Source organism: Lactuca sativa, chromosome 1, assembly GCF_002870075.4.
Source record: "Lactuca sativa cultivar Salinas chromosome 1, Lsat_Salinas_v11, whole genome shotgun sequence".
Classification (NCBI taxonomy): Eukaryota; Viridiplantae; Streptophyta; class Magnoliopsida; order Asterales; family Asteraceae; genus Lactuca; species Lactuca sativa.
Window position 1 is genome coordinate 236184314 of NC_056623.2, and position 23230 is coordinate 236207543.

Consider the following 23230-nt stretch of genomic DNA (forward strand, 5'->3'; position numbering starts at 1 on the left):
CTCGACGTCAGTGCAAACTCTGCCCTGAACCTGGTCACAAAGTCCGACTAGGTCATAGCCTCGATAGCTGAGGCTCCCAACGAGTCACCCACTGACTCCCACCAATCCCGGGCTCGGTCCCGTAAACACCCTGCTGCATACCTCACCTTCGACCCCTCGGGACAGAAGCTAGTCAACTGTGCAGACTCGATGTCTGCAATCCATCGCCTGGCAGCAATGGGGTCTTTCACCCCATGGAAATCCGGCGCACCACTGCCCCTGAAGTCCTTGAAGGACAGTGTGCGAGATCCCAACTGGCTAGATGCCATATCACTCCTGAATGCCCGAAGGCGATCCTCCATCAACTCCATGATCCCTTCCTTGATCGACCCAAAGAGGATGGGGGTCGACTCAAGGATGCCTCTGGTGATCTCTGATGCGATAAACTCGCGTAGTCCCTCATCTATCTTCTCAGAACCTGATCGCGAACCTGACCCCTCTCCTGAACCGCCATCTACCAGCCTCGATCGAAGTACCACCATTCTGCAATACATCACAACAATCATTAGTGATACTGATACTTCCTGAGGGATCTCAACTACTTACAAGTTCCCTGGTCTTATCTTGGCCTTCCTTGGTTCGGGTACGGATCCTCTGCTTCCAGTAGTACGGACCCATACTACCTTCCACATCTATCCGTACCTTCTTCAAGGACTGCCTCGACTCCACCAGATCCCTTCCACTAGGGCTGATCACCACTATACTCATCCTAGGCTCGCCCTAAGAAATCTCCGACTATACTCGATCCAGTCCTCAGCTGCTGCAGGCCTCCTTGTAATGCCAATTAGCCATCACCCGAATACCATCACACGCGACGAGACTCAGATAATCCTTCGAGTACCCGACTCGTCCCTACAACGGTTGGACTCAGACAAGAGCTGCGCAGTAGGATCAAATCTGGTACCCTAAGATTATTCAACCCTGATCACATGTGACGTGACGTATTCGCCTAATGGCTAATTCCTATTATTCGGAGTCCCACATAGCACGAAGCAAGCAGCATTCAGACAAGGGAAACAACCTCAAGCAATTCCGCTCTCATAGAGAGAAACTGAACTAGCACACAGTGCTAACTCATACTATCAGGCACAACCCTAACATGCTACCCTACTGCTGTCTACTCTATACTAGCATGCAATTCTCATACAGCTGGAACACATAAAGCAGGCACATAAGACATCACTCCTAAATCCTCAGTCCTATTCTAGCATGCTGTTCTACAAAAGCTGATAAACATAACATAAACTTGTATGGGTACTTTGGGGAATACTTACTTGAGCTCGGCCGGTCGCGCACATCACACACTCCGTTCTTTCTTAAACTCTTTTCTCAGATTTTAGAAAACTTTTTCTTTTAGAAAATCCTTTAATCCCTCGATTTGAGTTCAGACACCCCCGAAGGTGAGTCCAAATCCCTTAAACCAGGGCTCTGATACCAACTTGTAACGACCCAATTTTAACATCCAAAAATTTCGTTTTTAAAACGTTTCTTTAGTAAACATTAATAATTAAAATGTTGTTTGATCAAACCACATCACAACGTAATCATGTCTAAAAGCCAAATCATACAACCAATCGAAATATCAGAGTACAAATCCCAGAAAATCTAGTAAATGCGGAAACCAGAGTGTGTGCATGATGTACCGCTACCACGCCAGCTCCTTCCCCTTTGATGAAGAGGTACCTGAAACCAAAACTGTAAAACGTAAGCACAAAGCTTAGTGAGTTCTCCCACTGTACCACATACCACATAATCACATAACATAAATTGTCAGGCATATCTGGGTGCCCGACCTACCCCTTCAGTCCTCTCGACCAGATACTGCCTAGCATATCTGGGTGCTGGCCTCCCCTTTGGTCCTCTCAACCGGATACTGCCTAACATATCTGGTTGCTAGCCTCCCCTTCGGTCCTCTCGACCGGATACTGCCTAGCATATATGGGTGTTGGCCTCCCCTTCGGTCCTCTCGACCGGATACTGAGGAAACTATTTCTCCCCTCTACTACTACCACATAACATGTATCACAATATCAGAATCTATCTAACATGACTGGGTATGACTACCCCTTCGGCCCTACCGACCGGATATCTTGGGGACTATCTCCCCCTACTGTCACTAGCACATAAATGCAACACAGGTAGTAGTAATCCCTTAGATGAATATCACAGAGATAATCATCTACATACAACTCCTACTGGTGGGCCGACATTGTGGCCCTAGACCCACCGCTACTGGAAGGTAACTCACCTCGAAGTAGCTGCTGATCTGATCGGGAACTGACTGTCTACTGCTGCTGCTGCTGCTCCGGAAATCCTCCGGCTGCAAATCCCACATCATACTTAATCAAACACTGCCAATTGTCTTTTGGGTAAAATGACCATTTTACCCCTGATCATGCCCTAAGTCAAAGTCAGAGTCAATTTTCAATTGACTCGACTCGCCGAGTTGGCTCTCCAACTCGCCGAGTCCCCACCCATACGATCGTCCTAAATCCCGTTTCTACTCGTCGAGTTAGGCGATGACTCGACGAGTTCTTCTTCTAAACTGATATTTAAGTCCTTCATCCTACTCGCCGAGTTGTATGAACAACTCGTCGAGTTCATCTTCATCCGATGAACAATTATGCGGCGACTCGCCGAGTTGTATGAACAGCTCGCCGAGTCCGTTCTTGATCTAAGGAGATTGCCTTAAACTCGCCGAGTCAGGCATTGACTCGCCGAGTTCCTCCATAGATGAGTTCAGCTTCCGACTCACTGAGTCACACCCCGTGACTCACTGCTCACTCGACACTACGAAAACGGGACAAACTCGGAGACTCACGAACAGACTCGCCGAGTCACATGAACGACTCACCGAGTCGTTGCCATGCACCCACTAAATACACAGATCTGCTCGATTCCAGTCCATGCCATTCACAGATCTGGACTCCTAGAGCATGAATCACACGTAAAGTTTCCAGCTTTACGTGTAGATATTCACCAATACGGACTTTAGGGTTCAAAATGTACTTAAAATGGTAGATCCAAGGTTTTCAAGCAATGAGGGTCCATAAAGGCTACAGATCTGAGCCCTTAGAGCCCAAACATGCCTAGATCCGAAGTCCCTCAACACTATAAGCTCACTACACAAAGGTCAAGACTAGAAGAAGCCTTGAAATGGCTATCACAAGCTCTCAACAAGATAATAATGAAGGGACAGAGAGGGTTGCGAGTCCAATACCTCTAGAAGTCCTGAAATGGCACAAAGATTCTGGATCTTCTTCCTCTCCTCTTGATCTACCTTCTTCTTCTCTCCAAAGCTTCAAAGAAATGCACCAAAATCACCCAAAACACCAAAAGAGGGGGTTAGAGCTTCGAGAGGGAATGTTCTCGACGCAATGGGGGCTGATATGAGGCACAAAACGTCGTTTAAATAGGGTGCAACCCCTAAAAATTAGGGCTTCATCCAACAGCGGTGACTCGCCGAGTCGCCAACTTAAACATGTCCGGGATCCCGTCCTTACTCGGCGAGTCGGACCTATGACTCGCCGAGTCCAAGGTTAAAAAGAAGGAAAATTCTCAATAAGATTTACATACCGGGAACCAGGTGCTACACACTAAGATGTATTTGGACCTGAAGAAGGAGTATTGGTGGCCTGTAGGAAGAGGAACGTCGCGTGGTTCGTTGAGAGGTGCCTAACCTGTTGTATGGTTAAGGCCGAGCACCAGAGACCGCATGGTAAGTTGCAGCCGTTAGAGGTTCCCGAGTGGAAGTGGGAACAGATTACTATGGATTTTATCACCAAATTTCCAAGGACTGCAAGGGGCGTCGACACAATTTGGGTGATTGTAGACAGGTTGACGAAGAGCGCTCACTCCCTTGCTATCAGTGAGAGCTCTTCCGCAGAGAGGTTGGTAGAGATGTATGTGAGGGAGGTGGTATCGCGACATGGAGTACCGATCTTGATTGTCTTAGATCGAGATGTGCGTTTCACTTCCAGATTCTGGAAGAAATTTCATGAGGAATTGGGTACGAGACTGCATTTTAGTACCGCATATCACCCACAGACTGATGGGCAGAGCGAGCAGACGATTCAGACGCTCGAGGACATGCTCTGAGCATGTGTATTGGATTTCGGCAGGAGTTAGGACACGTATTTGCCCTTGGCGGAGTTTTCCTACAACAACAACCATCACTCAAGCATTGGTATGCCACCCTTTGAGCTGTTGTATGGGAGGAGGTGTCGGTGATGGGTTTTAGCCATAAGAACTTTCCTATGTGCGCATGCAAAACCCTAATGATTGGATCTAGGCTTTCTAATAAACATGCTTTGAATCCAAGTCTTCTAATGACTAATTAGGTTAAATAACAACATTGAAACAGATCTAGAATCATACCTTTGAGTTCCTTGTTGATCTTGAGGTCTTGGAGCTTCTAGAGTCACAAATGTCACTCCTCTAATGGCTTACAAACACCAATAGCAAGAAGAATTATTTAGGAGAGAGGAGAGGGGAGGAATTCGGCCAGGGTTCTCTTACTTTATGAGATGTGTCGAATTCCCTATGCCATGGGGTCTATTTATACTTGTAGACTCCTTAAGGGTTACAACCTAAACCCTAATTGGATAATCTTCTCTTAAGGCTATCCAAATACATTCCTTAGATATCTATATGGACGATTTTAGCTATCCTAAAACCCTTAGAATTCGTCCAAAGCATATCCCAATGGATTTACAGTCTAAAGCTTAACTATCAAACAATTGACACTTTATACCCCTTTATTTAATTAATCTCTTTAAGTCACCAAATTAATTCTAATTAATTCTATGACTTATATTAATCAAATAACAAATATATTATTCATTATATTATTCTCATAATATATTAATAATATTTACTCTCTCTTAATAAATCATCCTATCAAGTTGCTATGGTGAAGGCAACCCAAAAGGACCATGCACAACCGGGTCAAACACTTGTTTAATATAGTTGCAGCCTTAGACACTATTCCAACAGTCTCCCACTTGGATAAGTCTAGTAACTATATTCACAAATATAATTCGGTTTGCAATCGTAGCTCTCAAAGACGCTGTCAACTCTGATCTAATCAATCTTGTCCTTTAGATAAGGGAACGTACAGTCCTCTGTTAGATATCATGCTGACAATCCTATGGAATGGTTAGTCATGCATTTAGGTTTCTTGATCTCTGATTTATTCGACATATAACTTAATCGAACACATCAATTCAGTTCTGACCGGGCCCGGCACATAAGTCAAATCAAATCATCGAGCGGCCGAGATATCACTTTTACCTTCTTAGATAAAAGTTACATATAAACTTCGACTTATATGCAATTACTTATTCATTAACCAACTATACACAACAATACATTTTATAACACCAAGTTACTGATGCGTTTTCGTATTATCAATGTACAATCAATTAACAAACAACAAACCATATATCTAGGTTTTAAGACTATATGATATTATCGTCTTGCGATCACCTTTTATATCGTATTCCATAAGGTGATTCCAGCAAGCGCGGGTTTATTCCAATGCTCAAAACTAGTTCATAAGCACTCATGAACGTTGCAGCAATCTTTTGCTATGTCTAACACCATTTAGATATTCTACACACCAATTCATGACAATCTTCATTTATATCTACTCCCAACATATGAACGATTGTGGACCATTTGAACAATTCGATTATTCCTAATAAACTCAATTATTCTGGAAGTCAAAACATGCAAAGTGAAACAATAGCTAAACAATTAACATAAGATAGTAACATTACTCATAAATAAAACTCCTTTATTTAATCATCAAATGTCAATTACATTTATCTATTACACGTTTCTTATACTATCTAATCTATGCTAATATCATCCTTCAGCCCAATACTCCTAGCATGCTGCAAGTGCTTAACCCTACTCAGTCCCTTCGTAAGCGGATCTGCTGGGTTATCTTCTGATGATATCCTCTTCACTACGAGTTGTCCTTCTTCTACACGATGTCTAATGAAGTGATACTTTCTGTCGATATGTCTTGATCTACCATGATCCCTCGGTTCCTTGGTCAAGGCAACCGCGCCTTCATTATCACAGAAAATCTCCATTGGCTCCTTTATGGCAGATACAACTCCAAGATCACCGATGAAGTTCTTTAGCCATATTGCCTCCTTCGACGCTTCGCTCGCTGCAATGTATTCTGATTCGCACGTTGAATCAGCTACGGTTTCCTGCTTGGAACTCTTCCATGTCACTGCTCCTCCATTTAGGGTAAAGACCCAGCCTGACTGCGAACGGTAGTTGTCCCTGTCGGTCTGAAAGCTGACGTCACTATACCCTCGCACCTTCAAGTCATCACTCCCTCCGAGGACTAAGAACCATTCCTTCGTCCTCCGAAGGTACTTAAGGATGTTTTTCACTGCAATCCAATGTGCTTTGCCAGGATTCCCTTGATATCTGCTAACCATGCTCAAAGCGAAAGCTACATCAGGGCGAGTACAAGTCATAGCGTACATGATTGAGCCAACTGCGGAAGCGTATGGTACTCGGCTCATTTCTGCTATCTCAGCTTCGGTACTCGGACTTTGAGTCTTACTCAATTTGGCATTACTTTGTATCGGTAATTCTCCCTTCTTTGAGTTTTCCATACTAAAACGTTTTAGTACCTTCTCTAAGTAAGTATTCTGACTAAGTCCAATTAGTCTCTTACTTCTTTCTCTTACTATCCTTATTCCCAAAATGTAAGAAGCCTCTCTGAGGTCCTTCATAGCGAAGCACTTCCCGAGCCAGGACTTAACCTCCTGCAGAGTCGGGATGTCGTTTCCTATGAGTAATATGTCATCGACATATAGAACGAGAAAGCTTACTATACTCCCACTGACTTTGACATATATGCAAGACTCGTCTTCTCTTCATACAAATCCAAACTCTTTGACTTTCTCATCGAAGCAAAGATTCCATCTGCGAGACGCTTGCTTAAGTCCATAAATGGACTTCTCAAGCTTACACACTCTATCCGGATGCTTCGGATCCACAAACCCCTCTGGCTGAGCCATGTAAACATCCTCAGCCAACTTTCCGTTAAGGAAAGCGGTCTTGACATCCATTTGCCAAATCTCATAATCATGAAATGCGGCAATTGCTAGCATCACTCTAATAGATTTAATCTTCGCAACTGGTGAGAAGGTCTCATCATAGTCAACTCCGGGAGTTTGAGTAAAGCCCTTCGCGACCAATCGCGCTTTATATGTGTGTACGTTCCCATCCACGTCGGTCTTCTTCTTGAAGATCCATTTGCACCCAACGGTCTTGCGTCCAGGCACGTAGTCAACCAAATTCCAAACTTGGTTATCATACATGGATTGGATCTCGCTATCCATTGCCTCTTTCCACTTTACAGACTCCAGGCCTGCCATGGCTTCCTTATAGCTATTAGGTTCATCAAGATTTACTAGTGTACCATCACTAATATACGTGTCCCCTTCGGTAGTAATATGAAAACCATAAAACTGGGGATGAACTTTAACTCTTTCAGAACGTCTAAGAGGTAAGGACTCGTCAACCGATTCAACTGGAGTTTCCTCCTCGGGTTGAGTGCCAGCGGTAAAGGTTCCTTCATCTATCGACTCTTGAATCTCTTCAAGCTCGATTTGCCTCCCACTGTCTCCTTGGCCTATGAGTTCTCGCTCTCGGAAAACTCCTCTCCTCGCAATGAAGACAACATTGTCCTTCGGTCTATAGAAGAGATATCCAAAGGATGTCTGCGGGTAGCCGATGAAAATACATCGCTCACTTCGAGGTTCAAGCTTGTCGTGTGTATCTCGTCTTACGAAAGCCTCGCAACCCCAAACCTTGATATGTGCTAACGAGGGAGCTTTCCCTGTCCACATCTCGTGAGGTGTTTTGGCAACCTTCTTAGTAGGGACTCGGTTAAGGATATGGGTGGCAGTCTCTAAGGCATACCCCCAAAAAGAGATTGGTAGTGAAGCACGACTCATCATAGAGCAAACCATATCTAATAAGGTTCGATTACGCCTTTCTGCCACACCATTCAACTGCGGTGTCCTAGGAGGCGTCAATTGTGAAACTATTCCACACTCCTTGAGAAAATCGTGGAATTCAAGACTTAGGTACTCTCCTCCTCGATCGGATCGAAGCATCTTGATTTTCCTGCCCAATTGATTCTCCACTTCATTCTTGAACTCTTTGAACTTTTCAAAGGTGTCTGACTTTTGCTTGATTAAGTAGATATACCCATATCTACTATAGTCATCGGTAAAAGTCACATAGAAGCGGTTCCCATCCTTCGTGGTTGATCTAAGCGGTCCACATACATCGGTATGTATTAGGTCCAATAGACCCTCGCCCCTTTCACATGTACTCGTGAAGGGTGACTTAGTCATCTTTCCAAGCAAACAAGACTCGCATGTGTCATCTTCCCTAAGGTCGAATGACTCCAACACTCCATCCTTTTGGAGTTGGGCTATGCGTTTCTTGTTGACATGTCCAAGACGACAATGCCACAAGGATGCTTTATCCATACTAGTGGAAGAATCAATATTCAAAACATCATTTCCTAAGTTATCAACAATCATAACGGTTTCATATATTCCATTACATGGTATAGCTTCAAAGTAAAAGACACCATTTAGATAAGCCAAAATAGAACCATTCTCATTATTAAAAGAAAATCTAAATCCTTGTCTATATAAACCATGAAATGAAATGATGTTTCTAGCCATTTCTGGCGAATAGCAACAATTGTTCAAATCTAAACACAAATTATTCCTAAGCACTAAAGAATACACTCCAATCTTGGTCACAGGCGACGATCTTCTGTTCCCCATGATTAGATTGATCCTTCCTTGCTCCACATCCCTACTTCTTCTTAGTCCCTGCACATTAGAACAAATGTGATAACCACAACCGGTATCAAGAACCCAAGAAATAGCATGATTAGAATCGTTAGATTTGATTGTGTATATACCTGCGAAAGATGGCTTGATATTTCCTTCTTTGATCGCTTGCAGGTAATCCGGGCAGCTTCTCTTCCAATGTCCTATCTTGTGGCAGTGGTGGCACTCTGCCTCCTTCGGGTTAGAGCAGGGCTTAGCGGGATCAACTTTGGTCCCACTAGAAGAGGCACCATCTCGGGCTTTCGCCTTGCGATAGTTCTTCGATGAAGCTTTCCTCTTCTTTCCCTTCCCTTGACCAATAGCCAAGACAGGAGCAGCGGACGGATTGGGAGTAGGTGCAACAGACTTGTCCTTGAAGTTGCTCTCAGCGACCCTCAAGTGTAACAGCCCGGAATCTCAGGTATTATTAAAATTATGTTTTTGGGGTAATTTAAGAGGGGACTCGGCGAGTTGGAGCCTAGACTCGCCGAGTAGGATCGCAGACTTGGTCGCGGGTCCGCGACTGGACTCGACGAGTCCAGATATGGACTCGGCGAGTCGACGCTGTTTAGCGGAAACCCTAACCGTTCAGGTTTGGGACGTATAAAAGGGGTCCATTGGCCGTCATTGTTCGTTTTAGCCTTCTGAGAAGAACCCTAAATCGATTTAGTGCAGCAGGAGCAAGGATCTTAGGCCATTGTTGGTTATAGAAGAGTGGGTGTGCAAGGAAGAGGAATGATTGGCTAAAAGAGCAGCAAGGGGTTACATTCTGAGGATTGGGAATACAGAGAATACATCATCCAGGTAAGAATTCGTGTATGCTCTGCTATATTGATGTATTTATGAAATTAGGGTTTATAGAACCCATTTAGTGATTTGATGAAGTAATGCCTTGTTACCCCACGATTATAATCTTGTATTAGGACCTTTAGAGGTCCAGAAGGTCCCATGCATGTGTACTTCGGGACGAGACCTATCTCAGGAAGCAGTTACTCGTCTGCATGGCATGGACTCGCCGAGTTGTTCTTCAGACTCGGCGAGTAGCTTGAAGATTTACTGGGACTCGCCGAGTTGTTCATCAGACTCGGCGAGTGGAGTCGGGGTGGCCCCGCGATTCTTCCACGAGGACCTCGTCGAGTCAAGAGGAATACTCGACGAGTAGAAAGGGAATATTCAGGAATTTGTGAGGACGACTAGACTCGCCGAGTCGCCATGGTACTCGCCGAGTCCAGTCGAGTTGACCGTTGACCGTTGACCAGAGTTGACCTAAGTCTGACTTCTTAGGGATAGTCACACTTAGATGATATGAGTGTTAATGAGTTATGTAATGTTATAGGAGGGTTGTAGCTCGTGGGTTTGTGCGCGAGTGATTTCAGGAGTTGCTAGCTTTCAGCATTTACGAGGTGAGTCTTCTCACTATACTGTACCCGGAAGGGTTTGACTGTGTGACCGGAAGGTCGGATATGATATGTGATATGTATGCTATATGTGGTATGTTATATGTTATATGTGCTATGTATTATGGGCCGGAAGGCGATATGATGTGTGATGGACCGGAAGGTCGGCGTGGGTAAGGCCGGAAGGTTTACCCAGCAGGGACGGAAGTCCCCTGAGACACATGGACCGGAAGATGTGTGATGGACCGGAAGGTCGGCGTGGGTAAGGCCGGAAGGTTTACCCAGCAGGGACGGAAGTCCCCTGAGACACATGGACCGGAAGGTCGGGCCTGGAAAGGCGTATGTGCGTAAGTTGTATATTGGGGAACTCACTAAGCATTTATGCTTACAGTTGTTGTGCATGTATTTCAGGTACTAGCGAGGACCGTGGGAAGGCGCCGGCATGATCGATACACACTGAAGATTGTTTTATGATCTTGGGAGTTAGAATAATTGTATTGACCGAATAATTAAACTGTTTATGCCTTGTTTTTAATGGAAATAATTATGTTTTAAAAATGAAAAATTTGTTTGAAAAATTTGAGTTGTTACATCAAGAGACCTTGGAGTTTGCTTAGGGTGACCTCTTCTTTGTTCATGTGGTAGGTCATCCTAAATTGGTTGTACATCGGAGGCAACGAGTGAAGCACCATGTCGATCGCCAAGTCCTCACCGAAGTCAACATTTAACTTGCGAAGGCGGTCGACATACCTTTGCATCGTTTGCAGGTGCACGGTAAGAGATTCTCCATGACCCATCTTCGCGGAAATCATGTTGGTGAAATTCTCATAACGCTCTTGTCTCGCGTTTTGATGGTATCTCTCCAATAAGTCTTGGTGCATCTCGTACGGGTACATGTCCTCGTAGGACTTTTGGAATTCGGAGTTCATGGTGGTGATCATGATGCAATGTACCTTCGTTGCATCTCGCTCATGAGTTTCAAAGGCGGTGATTTCGGCGGGAGTAGCAACTTCGGGGTTGATTTTCTCGAGCTTCTCATCGAGGACATACTCCTTATCCTCATAGCAAGCAATGGTGCGGATGTATCTTATCCATTCGCTAAAGTTCGTTCCATCGAAGGTGACCTTTTGGCAAAGGCTCATCAACGTGAAAGAACTAGCAGCAGCATTGTTTGCGTTTGACATCTACAATTAGAAAGGACAAAGATAGATTAGAATAAGAATCCCTAATTATCACCCAATAAGAAAAATTAGGGCTAGGATCCAACAATAACATTTACATACTAGAAAAGGGATGCCGTAATCTAACATGCAAATAAATTGAAGGTAAGTGAATGACGATTCACTAATTCTCCATCACAAAACTTAAACTATTTGTCCTAAGTGTTTTTGAGAATTCCTAGGCTCGGATGAGATTCATTGAAACTATTCAATGGCATGTTTAAATCTCGATATGCCCCTCTCGTTTGTGACTGGGATGCCGAGGATCACAAAGCGGGTGTGAATTACCATGCAAATTCACATGGTGCCTTCATTGTAAAGATCACCTATTCGATGTGCTGGTAAACCACACACGCTCCATCGAACTATGATAAACAATGAATCACCCTTTGCCACCTTCGCTTAGAACCAATTAGTGTGCCGGTAAACCACACACGCTCCACTAACATCTTAGCAAGGTACAAAGTGTAATTTCATGGGATTGCATCACTTCACTTTTCCTAAAGTAACTAGGATTGGGAAATTTTAAAAAAAATGTGTAGTTACTTTGTATTTCTTATTATACTTTTAATGAGAGGATGAGGTTGCCCTATCCTACCCGTTCGGCTAACGACCCTCCACCAATCAAGCAAGCGGTGGGTGTGAGTGTACACCCATTAAGCGCCATTTTATAGGCCGCAACCTTATACCCACCTTATAGATTGGCTTCGTGAATGAGGCCTACTAACGGTAAGACTAGCATTTAGTTATACATACATATATATATATATATATATATATATATATATATATATATATATATATATATATATTATTCTAGTAATATCATATTAGTATAGGGTTGTATTTTAAAACTTTTAAAATCTAGGGTTTGAAATTTAAGTTGTCTAAATTAAAACTTTTAATCACAAATATAAATTTCAAAACTTGAGGGTAGGTTTTAAACATTTAAAAACATGGAGGATCAAATAACAAATAATTCCAATTAACAATTAATATCCTAATTATCTATATTTGATTTTATTCAAGATAATTACCAAAATAATTAAAATAATTAATTAATTATCATATAAGGAAATTAAATATTTTATTAGATGATAAATACCTTTAATTAGATCAAGATAATAGTCATATATATATCAAAAAATCGGATTAAGATTGATCTATTATGATTAAGGTAAGTTTCCATAAGATAATTATGAAAAAATCCCGAATCTGGCCATTCCTGACGCCTGGACTCGCCGAGTGCACAAGGGGACTCGCCGAGTCAGGCCTACTCGCCGAGTCCACCTTGGGACTCGCCGAGTCAGTGACTCAGAAACCTAAAAATCGAATTTTGCAGGTTTGTTTCAGTTAATCAAGCAACAATTTAAAGAAAACCAAGCTAGTCTCTGATACCACTGATGGGTTTTAGCCATAAGAACTTTCCTATGTGCGCATGCAAAACCCTAATGATTGGATCTAGGCTTTCTAATAAACATGCTTTGAATCCAAGTCTTCTAATGACTAATTAGGTTAAATAACAACATTGAAACAGATCTAGAATCATACCTTTGAGTTCCTTGTTGATCTTGAGGTCTTGGAGCTTCTAGAGTCACAAATGCCACTCCTCTAATGGCTTACAAACACCAATAGCAAGAAGAATTATTTAGGAGAGAGGAGAGGGGAGGAATTCGGCCAGGGTTCTCTTACTTTATGAGATGTGTCGAATTCCCTATGCCATGGGGTCTATTTATACTTGTAGACTCCTTAAGGGTTACAACCTAAACCCTAATTGGATAATCTTCTCTTAAGGCTATCCAAATCCATTCCTTAGATATCTATATGGACGATTTTAGCTATCCTAAAACCCTTAGAATTCGTCCAAAGCATATCCCAATGGATTTACAGTGTAAAGCTTAACTATCAAACAATTGACACTTTATACCCCTTTATTTAATTAATCTCTTTAAGTCACCAAATTAATTCTAATTAATTCTATGACTTATATTAATCAAATAACAAATATATTATTCATTATATTATTCTCATAATATATTAATAATATTTACTCTCTCTTAATAAATCATCCTATCAAGTTGCTATGGTGAAGGCAACCCAAAAGGACCATGCACAACCGGGTTAAACACTTGTCTAATATAGTTGCAGCCTTAGACACTATTACAACAGTCGGACCCCTATTTGCTGGGGAGAGGTAGGGAAACGTGTGATGGGTAGTACAGAGATCGTGCTTCATACGACTGATCAGATACAACAGGTCAGACAGAGGTTGTTGACCGCTCAGAGTCGTCAGAAGAGTTATGCGGACAGGCGCCGGTCCGAGCTCGAGTTTCAGGTCGGCGACTTCGTGCTCCTGAAGGTCTCTCCTTGGAAAGGAGTGATCCGATTCAGGAAGAAGGGCAAGTTGGGGCCCCGATATATTGGTCCTTTCAGGGTGATCGTGACAGTAGGCAGGGTAGCCTTCCGTTTGGAGCTACTTGCAGAGTTGGGTCAGATTAATGACACCTTCCACGTGTCGTAGCTGAGAAAGTGTATAGCCGACGAGTCGGCAGTGGTACCATTAGAGGATATTCAGGTGGATGTGAGCCTGAACAATGTTGAGAGACCAGTGGCAATTAGAGATCAGAAGATCAAGGTTCTGAGGAACAAGGAAGTGCCTCTGGTGCAGGTCCAGTGGCTACATCGGAAAGGGTCAGAGCTGACTTAGGAGCCGGAACGCGAGATGCGTGAGCAGCATCCAGAGTTGTTTGCAGAGTGAGACTTCGAGGGCGAAGTCTGATTCTAGTGGGGGAGAATTGTAACATCCGGATTCCCAGGTATATTATTTTATTCATTTATTTTGGAGTTTGTGGAGGGACTCGGCGAGTTGGTGCTTAGACTCGCCGAGTAGGGTTGCGGATTCTCATCCGAGTTCATGACTGGACTCGGCGAGTCCATGACTATACTTGGCGAGTCCATGTTGTTTAATGAAACCATAATTTCCAGGGTTTGGGACCTATTTAAAGGAACTTAGGGTTGTCATTTGCGGCTACCAAACCCCAGAGAGAAACCCTAAAAGAGCTAGAGTGATTGTGAGAGGAAAGGAGCCATTTCTTGATCTTTGTGGTTGATTCTTGCAAGAAGGAGGTGTTTCTAGCTTAGAGGAGACTAAGGAGGTGGTGCATCTGTGGATTTCGAGCTAAAGACTTCATCTTTGAGGTAATATATCGCCCCTTTATCTGTTGTGTTGAAGGAATCCATAGATGTAGAGTTTTCATGTCCTTTAATGGAAGAAATTGTGAGAACATGGCCCTTATTCACTTTGAGATTTCGGATCTGGACCCATAGTGGTCTAAAGAGCTTATCTCAGCTTGCTTTATGTTGAGCTATAGAGGTGTTGAGCTTAGGATGTTATTTTTGGGGCTAAATCACCAAGTGAAACCTTCTAGACGTCCCATGAGTGTCAAGATTCGGGCTTTACGTGTTTATCAGGCTTTGGAATGTCAGATCTATGGACCAAAGGAACAGATCTGACCTTAGGAGGTCAATTGAGTTTGTGCATGGCATGAACTCACCGAGTCCAAGGGCAGACTCAGCGAGTAGGGTTAGGGTTTCCCGTAAATCACTTAGTGAGTAGACTTGCCGAGTTGGGGGAATAACTCAGTGAGTCAGAGAGGGATTAGAGGATTGGAGTTCAAGGCAGAACTCGCCGAGTTGATCTTGAGACTCGGCGAGTTGAGTCGGGGTAGTCCCGCGATTCATGCCAGGTGTGACTCGTCGAGCAAGGTGAGGGACTCAACATGCCAAACGAGACTAGGGAGTTAGTGGACACATGTAGACTCACCGAGTTGCCCAAGTGCACTCGACGAGTCGGATCAAAGTTGGACCGTTGTCTTTTAGGGTTTGGTCAACAATGAGGGCCTTTGAGCCAAAAGAGGGATAAAATGGTCTTTTACCCTTCTGAGGGTGCCAAGAGAGGGTTGATTCTAGTTCTGAGAGTTATATTTATGAGAGTATTACTTTATATGATTAGGCGGAGGCTAGATCGTATTTCTACCGAGTTAGAGATTTACCGAGACATCTGAGGTGAGTCTTCTCACTATACTTTACCTTGAGTGGTAATTAGAGTTATGTGACAGAGTTATTGTATGCTACTTATATGTTGTGTTGTACTGCATCATTTCTATGTGATTTATGTCATGTGTATATCAGAGTATATCAGAGATAGAACCGGAAGGTTCACAGAGCTAGGACCAGAGGGTCCACAGAGTTAGGGCCCAAGGGCCCACAGAGTTATAGCCTCGAGTGGCTAGTATATGTTATGTATGATATTTTGAGAAACTCACTAAGCTTTATGCTTACTGTGTTATGTGTTATGTGTTTCAGATACTAGTGATGATCGCGGGAAGGCACCGGCATGGTTCGTACACACGCATGGGATTTATGTATTTTGATCTTGGGAAATATTTTGTGAAACAAAGATATGATACAATGGGATTTTGTTAATAAATGTGTTTTAAAATGCGAAAAATTGTTTTAAATTTTACGGTGTTACATCTTTAACTTCATCGAAAACAGACCAACAAAACGTAAAAAATGCAAACACCCAAATCATTACACAACAAAATCTGGAATTTATACATACTTAAATCACTAAATCAGTCGTATAATATCTCGGTTGGAAAAGAGCTCCATTTTCAATGGCCATTTACATGATCTCATTTGGCTTTTCTCTTTTAAAAAAATTCTCCAAAATCATTTTGAAGTTAAAAATTATCCAATATCAATTTTATATCTTTTGGGGATTAAATGCGTATTTAAAGGAATCAGAATTTGCCATGGAAATAATGAAATCCATCAAACAAAAAAACAGAATAATTTTGAATCTGATATTAGTTATGAATATATGGGCTTATTAAGAGAAACTAATATATATATATATATATATATATATATATATATATATATATATATATATATATATATATATATATATATATATATATATATATATATATATATATATATATATATATATATATATATATATATATATATAACGAGGAGGCATCATAAGGCCTGATGCACCAAAATGGTCTTGGGGAAACATGCCTCCAAAGGGGACATCCATTGGCCCAAATCCATAACCACCACCCATGTATGGCAGCATGCTGCCACCATATGGCCCCATAAATGCATCCATTCCAGGCTGCATCCCATTCTAGTAAGGATTGTAAGGGGAAGGACCTGGCGGCATCATATAGTTTTCAGCTGCAAAGTCCTGAGATGGCCTCCACTGTATTTCTACTGCTGAAAATGTAAAAAATATAAAAAAAATGTTAACAAAAGATCCCATATGAACAATTGAGAAGCTACTAAAGGTATATAACAGTAACTGGAACCCTACCATTTGGCATGTTAACTTTCTTCTTTTTCTTCTTCTTTGCTGAAAAGAAGAAAGGAAAATGTTAGCCATTAAATTCATACCGAAAATTTTATTAACAAAAAAAGGTGGGTTGTAAGAAACAAAATTCACTTTATTTTTTATTAAAAGACAAATTTTTCATAATACAAATTAAAACACAAACATGTTTGTTCATTGGCTCAATCATAGCAAAGGAATGAGATTGAACTCCATTCCGTTCCATTTCCTACCAACCAAAGTAACATATGACATATTACAACTTTTGCATATTCTGATTCCTTTAACAGATTCCATTCCTTCCAAAAACAGATTCCATTTACCTGGCTCACATCATGTTTCAATTCTAAAGAAGAAGATATAATTTATGAAGACAGGCTCGTATGCAGTAATAACTACATCTATCTCAACTCCTTTAAGTCTCAAATTCACCAAGTATACCTAAATAAATTTATAAAAAAATGGCATTATTTAAAAACAATTTAATGGTGGATTGAATTATGAAATTATAAACGATACCTTCACCAGATATTGTGCTTCTCTTACTTTTTTTTAGAGATGACCTACAACAATAAGGGTCTGTAAACACAATATCCAAGAAGGGTAAAATAGGAATTTTGATAGTTTAAAGAGTAAATCATAAGGTCTCTTAAAATCTAACTACCCAACCGACTTTTTTTTTTTCAAAAAACACGACTCTGCCCTTCACCAAACCCCCAAAAAGAACATTAAATTAGGTCATTTTGGTACACTAATCTTTTGGGCCCCCTTGATGGTCTATGGATCGTTAAATCTTTTAAAATAACGATTTTTCCCTTCACAAAACTTCAAATTGACTTTTGGAAAACTTACCGTTGGGTTAGTGGCCAAAAGATCATCTCCAACAATTTGAACTTTGTCATCACATTCAGCAGTTATCTTGGCATATGCAAGAAAGTAGATCATTTATAAAATAAATAAATAAATTTAAGATGTGAAAGTTGAGACTTCACCATTTTGACTTTAATGTACACCAACTCTTGAATTTTTGCTTATCTTGAACTTAAGCCACAACTTTCCAGTTATGCCCCTCCCTTTCAAACTCTTTAACCATCTGCCCATTTTGACTATCCTCTTTTTATATGGTTAGGAAGAAAAGTTAGTCTATTTATGTTACTTTACACATAGAAGCAAATACTTGCAAATACAATCTTTTAGCTGTAAAGTATGGTGCTACTTAAAAATAGTTTAAAGATGCTAAAATTAACCAAAAAAAACTTACGTTTACTTATAATTGATAAAGTTACAAAAATTATAAAGTTACCTCATCGACACTTGTAATCCTTAATTTTGAAACAAATTTCTTCAGTGGCATAGTTATCTTTAGGGAATTCTCTGTTGCACCTTGTAGTTGCTATGATAGCTCTGCAGTAACGTAAGTTACGTAAGGAATGGATATTAGCTTTCTCTATAAAATTTTTAATTTTGAGTAATTGAATGCAGGACACATCAACACATCAACATTTAAGGAAAACATTTAATAGAAGCTTATGAAAATTTTGATAACTGAGTCACATATGTTTTCTTTATGGTGTACAGTGAAGAATCAAACCTAGGCTGAATATATTAGATACATAGAGGAATATTGAACCACATGCTGCCTTTTTCACGTTCAATCCAACGTTTAGCCACTCTATGGTTTTCCTCATTCTCATGCTGATGAACAGAATGAAGATGTTAAGAACGTTGGAAACAAAAAGGTATGAATAGTTTTTCAGTCTATAATTATCAAGTCAAAACCGGTTCGGTTCCAAAGCGGTCCAACCCCAAAAAAATCCGAACTTATATAAACCGGTTCGGTTTTACTTCAGAAAAAGCCGGTTCAAAAACAGTTCGACGCATATAAGGTTTTTTTTTCCTTTTTTCTTTATTTTTTATTTTTTTTGTTTTTGGGCTAATAAGTGTAAAATAAGAATGAGTTTTTTTTGTTTAGATTGTATTGCTTCTTAGTGATGGTGCTGGAGAGTTTTTTCACCTGCTGGGAAAACCAGTAAACATTTAATCAAACTTACCATCCCTAAAATTAAGAACCAAAGCAGCAAAATATTAGTCCCCAATTGAAAATTGAGTAGAGAAAAGAAAAAAAACTTTACGCTGATCCTTCCGATATTAGTGAAGATAATGTTGACAAATTGGGTTGACATTTTTGTTGTTATAGGCCAGTTGACTTCACTGTAGAGACGAACTGAGGAAGCGGTAAAATCGATTTAAAAAAACCTTTGATATAAAAATGAAAAAAAACAAAATACCTACTTCCTTCCATTCATGACCGAATGAAGCCTCTACATACTTCAATCTTCAATCTATGGTTGAATGACAACCCATATGTATAAATCAATCTACTACAGAAAAAAAAATAAATACAAAGTTGAAACAATAAAGGGTCATTATTCACAACTTCTAAACAATCATCATGGCTCTCATTTAACAAAGCCTTTCGTTTAGATCTGTCCATGAATCTATGTATTCTTCCCTGATTTATCATATCAGAAAGAAGGAACACTTCGATGTTTGTAAGTTATAAAAGGGAATAAAAAGAACCGACTTCTCTACTGCAACTAACCTCATGTTCAACAGCCGAGTTTTCTGCTGCAACTAACCTGATGTTCAACAACCTCACTAATACACATAGCTAGCTGAACCACCGTAGCGCCACCCTAACATGCACTGATCATCAAGTCATCAACAAACCCATTAACTTGTGTGTTGCAATTATTACCATCATATAATCAGGTAACTGGTCAAATTATGGAGCATAAGCCCCTCGATTCCTACCTTCCCTGCATGAATTGTGCTCTGCATATAAGAATGATAGATACATGACCAGACCAGTAGCATCAGATGTGTTTCTCGTCAAAGCGTCATCATAATTTTTTTTCCAGCAACAACACTCTTCAAGTTTAAAATTGATATTAATCGAACATTAGATCGAACATCTGGCGTGCCAAATGAAATATAGTGTGAAGTAACAAAATAATACCTTTAATGGATTGGAAGTATCTAGAAGGTGAGAAAACTGCCGACATGAGATTCTATAAGAGGAATTACAACACATACCTAAAGAAGAAACAGAGACCGCCAAGAGGTTGAGTCTGACTCAAGCGAGTGTGTGAAAGGCGTGGCAAGAGCATTCTATCAGCGGGACACATGGCTCTCCTCGGCTTTGAGCTCTTCCCACGTTCTCAGGATCTTACGAAGAAAGGCTAAAGATCGTACTGAACACAACCCTATGATAATGGAAACAGGATAAGAAGAAAAAGGGAGCGATGGAGCAGAAATCAAAACATAGAAACGAAGTGGGTTTCTTTAATCTTTTTTGAGACCGATGTAATTGAAGGAGACGGAGGTAAATTTTTAGAAGGGTGAAGAACGATGTACCTAGTGGTGGTGCGTAAACATCTTACCACCGTCGATCAATCTTCTGATTCATGGATTGCAACCCAGGTGAGGAAAGCAGGTGAAGTGAAGTGGTGTGGGTTTGAATGAAAAGAAGAAAGCTCCGTGGCAAAACAGGAAAGAGAAAACAGTTTACTTTCCCTAACCTTTTAAGATTTTATATTATATATAATAAGAAATGGGGGAAAAATAGAAGAAAAATAGCATTCAGAATAGAAAAATCATTAAAAAATTTATGTAGCATCCTAATGTATTATAAGGTATTCGGGTGAATTTCCATGAATTTTGGCTGAGCATAACTATTTCTTTTGTTTTTAGTCCATTATAAATATAAAAATCGGGAAAAAATAGGAACGCATTATCAAAAATTCTGAAAAATAGGAACACATTTACATTTGGGGTCATCCACGAATTTATCTAGGATTTATAGACCTCAGAAAGTATTTTATATGATTTAAGCCCTTGTTTTCTTGTAATAATTTTAATAAATCAAGGAAATGATAAAAACTCTTGGGATTTTCCAAATATTCATGTCATCTTACTGGGAATCTGGGGAAATTTTGTTTCGAACTAAAAAGGGTTTTTAGATTTTTTTATAAATAAAATCATTTACATGCACTATTAACAATGTACTTTGATCATCAAGCTCTTTAGCTTGTGTTCATCACATGCATCATGGTTTGAAGACCATGCATGGATATATTTTGGTCATAGTGATGTTTTCAAAGGAGATACTTGAATGCATAAGGTATATGAATCTTTAAAACTTGTAAAAATCTGTATTTTAGGATTTGACATAGGTTTTGGTCCTTGGATTTCACCATTAAACAACATGCATGTTGTTTTTGGGTGAGACCCTACCACCATCATCATCAAACTCGATATTCATGGATCTGTTCATGAATGTTCATAAAGAATGGTGTAGAAGAATGAGAAGTACCAGAAAAACCTTTAAAACAAGAAAGAAAAATGAAGGAAAATGAAGGATTTTTGTGATTACCTTGAAGAACAACCTTAGAAGATGAAGATTTGAAGGTTGAGAGGTGTTCTTGGCTGGAGAATTTCGTGGGTTTGGAGAAAGTAAGAGAGAGTTTGAGTGTTGTAAAGAGTGGAGTGTGAGAGAGAGAATGAAGGGGAAGTTGAAGTGTAAGAGAAGAATAAAATGATTGAGTATTTTTTGGGGAAAAGGGGTGCCTTGGAGGAGGTGGCCGACTTTATGAGTGAGAGAGGCTCCCTCTCTCTTAAAATTTAAATTATATGCACTCTTCAATTTTTATAAAACCCTAATTTTTATAAAAATGCTTCTTTATGTAATTCTTGATTTATTTGAAAAACTTTGTTTTTAACTAATAAATTAGGATTAATGTTTGATAATTTAAATTTTTATGTCTTTGATTATATCCCATAATTTGATTATTTAAATTTGATATTAGGAGGTTCATAGCAAATCTTATAGAGTTTTTAGGTTTTAAAGTTTATAAATTTGGATTTTTGGGCTCTTTAGGGTTTTTGGAACATTGTTTGATATTCACCATCATATTGAAATGAAATTAGAATATTTTAATTTATTTTTATTATACCCTTTTTCAATTGTTACATAGTTTGAAGTTTATTCTAATTCGGGTATTGGCATTTCCTACAGTAGCTAAACAACTTACTAGAATCGTAAGAGTCAAGTATATTAGTCCTAGATTTTAGTTGGGTCCTCGTTTATGCAAGATTTTGACCTAATTTATACTACTAGGCCATAGCATGTTGTGCATATATGGTTTTTTTATAAAAAGATGCATGAGTCCGAGAATGACCTGAATTTGACAGATGTCATGGTATGCCCCACTCAAAAAAAATTTCGTACCGAAATTCATTCTATGTCATCATTTGTCATCGTATTGAAAAAGTTGTGGATACTTTTCCTTCATGAAGTCCTCACGCTCCCATGTGTACTCCGGACCGCGCTTTGAGTTCCATCGAACTCTCACAATCGGAATCCTACTCCGGTTAAGTTGTTTCACCTCTCTGTCAAGGATTTCTATCGGTTCCTCAACAAAGTTTAGCTTATCATTGATCTTAATTTCCTCCGGAGGTACTATCAGTGCTTTGTCGACTAAACATTTCTTATGATTGGAGACATGGAATGTGTCATGAATGGTGCTTAAATCTTGGGGTAATTGGAGCTTTCCCATTTCTTGATTTCCTCAATCTTAGTTGGGTCTACATGAATTCCTTTTTCGCCGACTACATGGCCAAGGAAATGTACTTCCCGAATCCATAATCACACTTCATGAACCTGACATACAATTTTTTCTCCTTCAATAGTTCCAACATTAGCTTCAGATGTTGTTCATGATCTACCTTGGTTTACGAGTAAACAAGTATGTCATCAATAAATACGATTACGAACTTGTCCAGGTATGGTCTAGAGACCCTGTTCCTCAAATCCATGAAAACAGTTGGCGCGTTCGTTAGTCCAAAAGTCATGACTAAGAACTCATAATGTCCCTAACAGGTTCTAAATGCTATTTTATGAATGTCTTCTTTGTGAACTCTTAGTTGATGATATCCTGATCGGAGGTCGATCTTTGAGAAGTATGAAGCGCCCTGCAACTGATTGAACAAGTCATCAATTCGAGGAAGAGGATATCGATTCTTGATTGTCAAATTGTTCAAATCTCTGTAATCAATACACATTCGGAATGACCCATCTTTCTTTTTGACGAACTACACCGGGGATCCCCAAGGTGAAGAACTTGGTCGTATAAACCCTTTGTCTAGAAGTTCTTGAATTTGTCCGGAAAATTCTTGTATCTCGGATGGCGCAAGACGATATGGTGCTTTTGCTACTGGTGCTGC

General features: G+C 40.2%; 2 long non-coding RNA genes across 39 annotated transcripts; both read right to left on the reverse strand.

The window, feature by feature from the left end:
* Positions 1–8692: 8692 nt before the first annotated feature.
* On the reverse strand, positions 8693–9304 carry LOC128131923 (uncharacterized). The gene is made up of 2 exons (XR_008229846.1): positions 9020–9304; positions 8693–8927 (listed from the first exon to the last, which is right to left on the reverse strand). It is a non-coding gene; the product is annotated as an uncharacterized LOC128131923 (long non-coding RNA).
* Positions 9305–16281: 6977 nt separating this feature from the next.
* Positions 16282–20521, reverse strand: LOC111906727 (uncharacterized). 38 transcript variants are annotated; one of them, XR_006184532.2, is made up of 11 exons: positions 20363–20521; positions 19760–20211; positions 19548–19651; positions 19238–19287; positions 18537–19156; positions 18249–18349; positions 17798–18058; positions 17465–17508; positions 17269–17386; positions 16931–16969; positions 16282–16833 (listed from the first exon to the last, which is right to left on the reverse strand). It is a non-coding gene; the product is annotated as an uncharacterized LOC111906727 (long non-coding RNA). The 38 variants fall into 38 exon arrangements; XR_006184503.2 differs by having other exon boundaries at positions 18537–19169; XR_006184543.2 differs by having other exon boundaries at positions 19234–19287.
* Positions 20522–23230: the final 2709 nt, after the last annotated feature.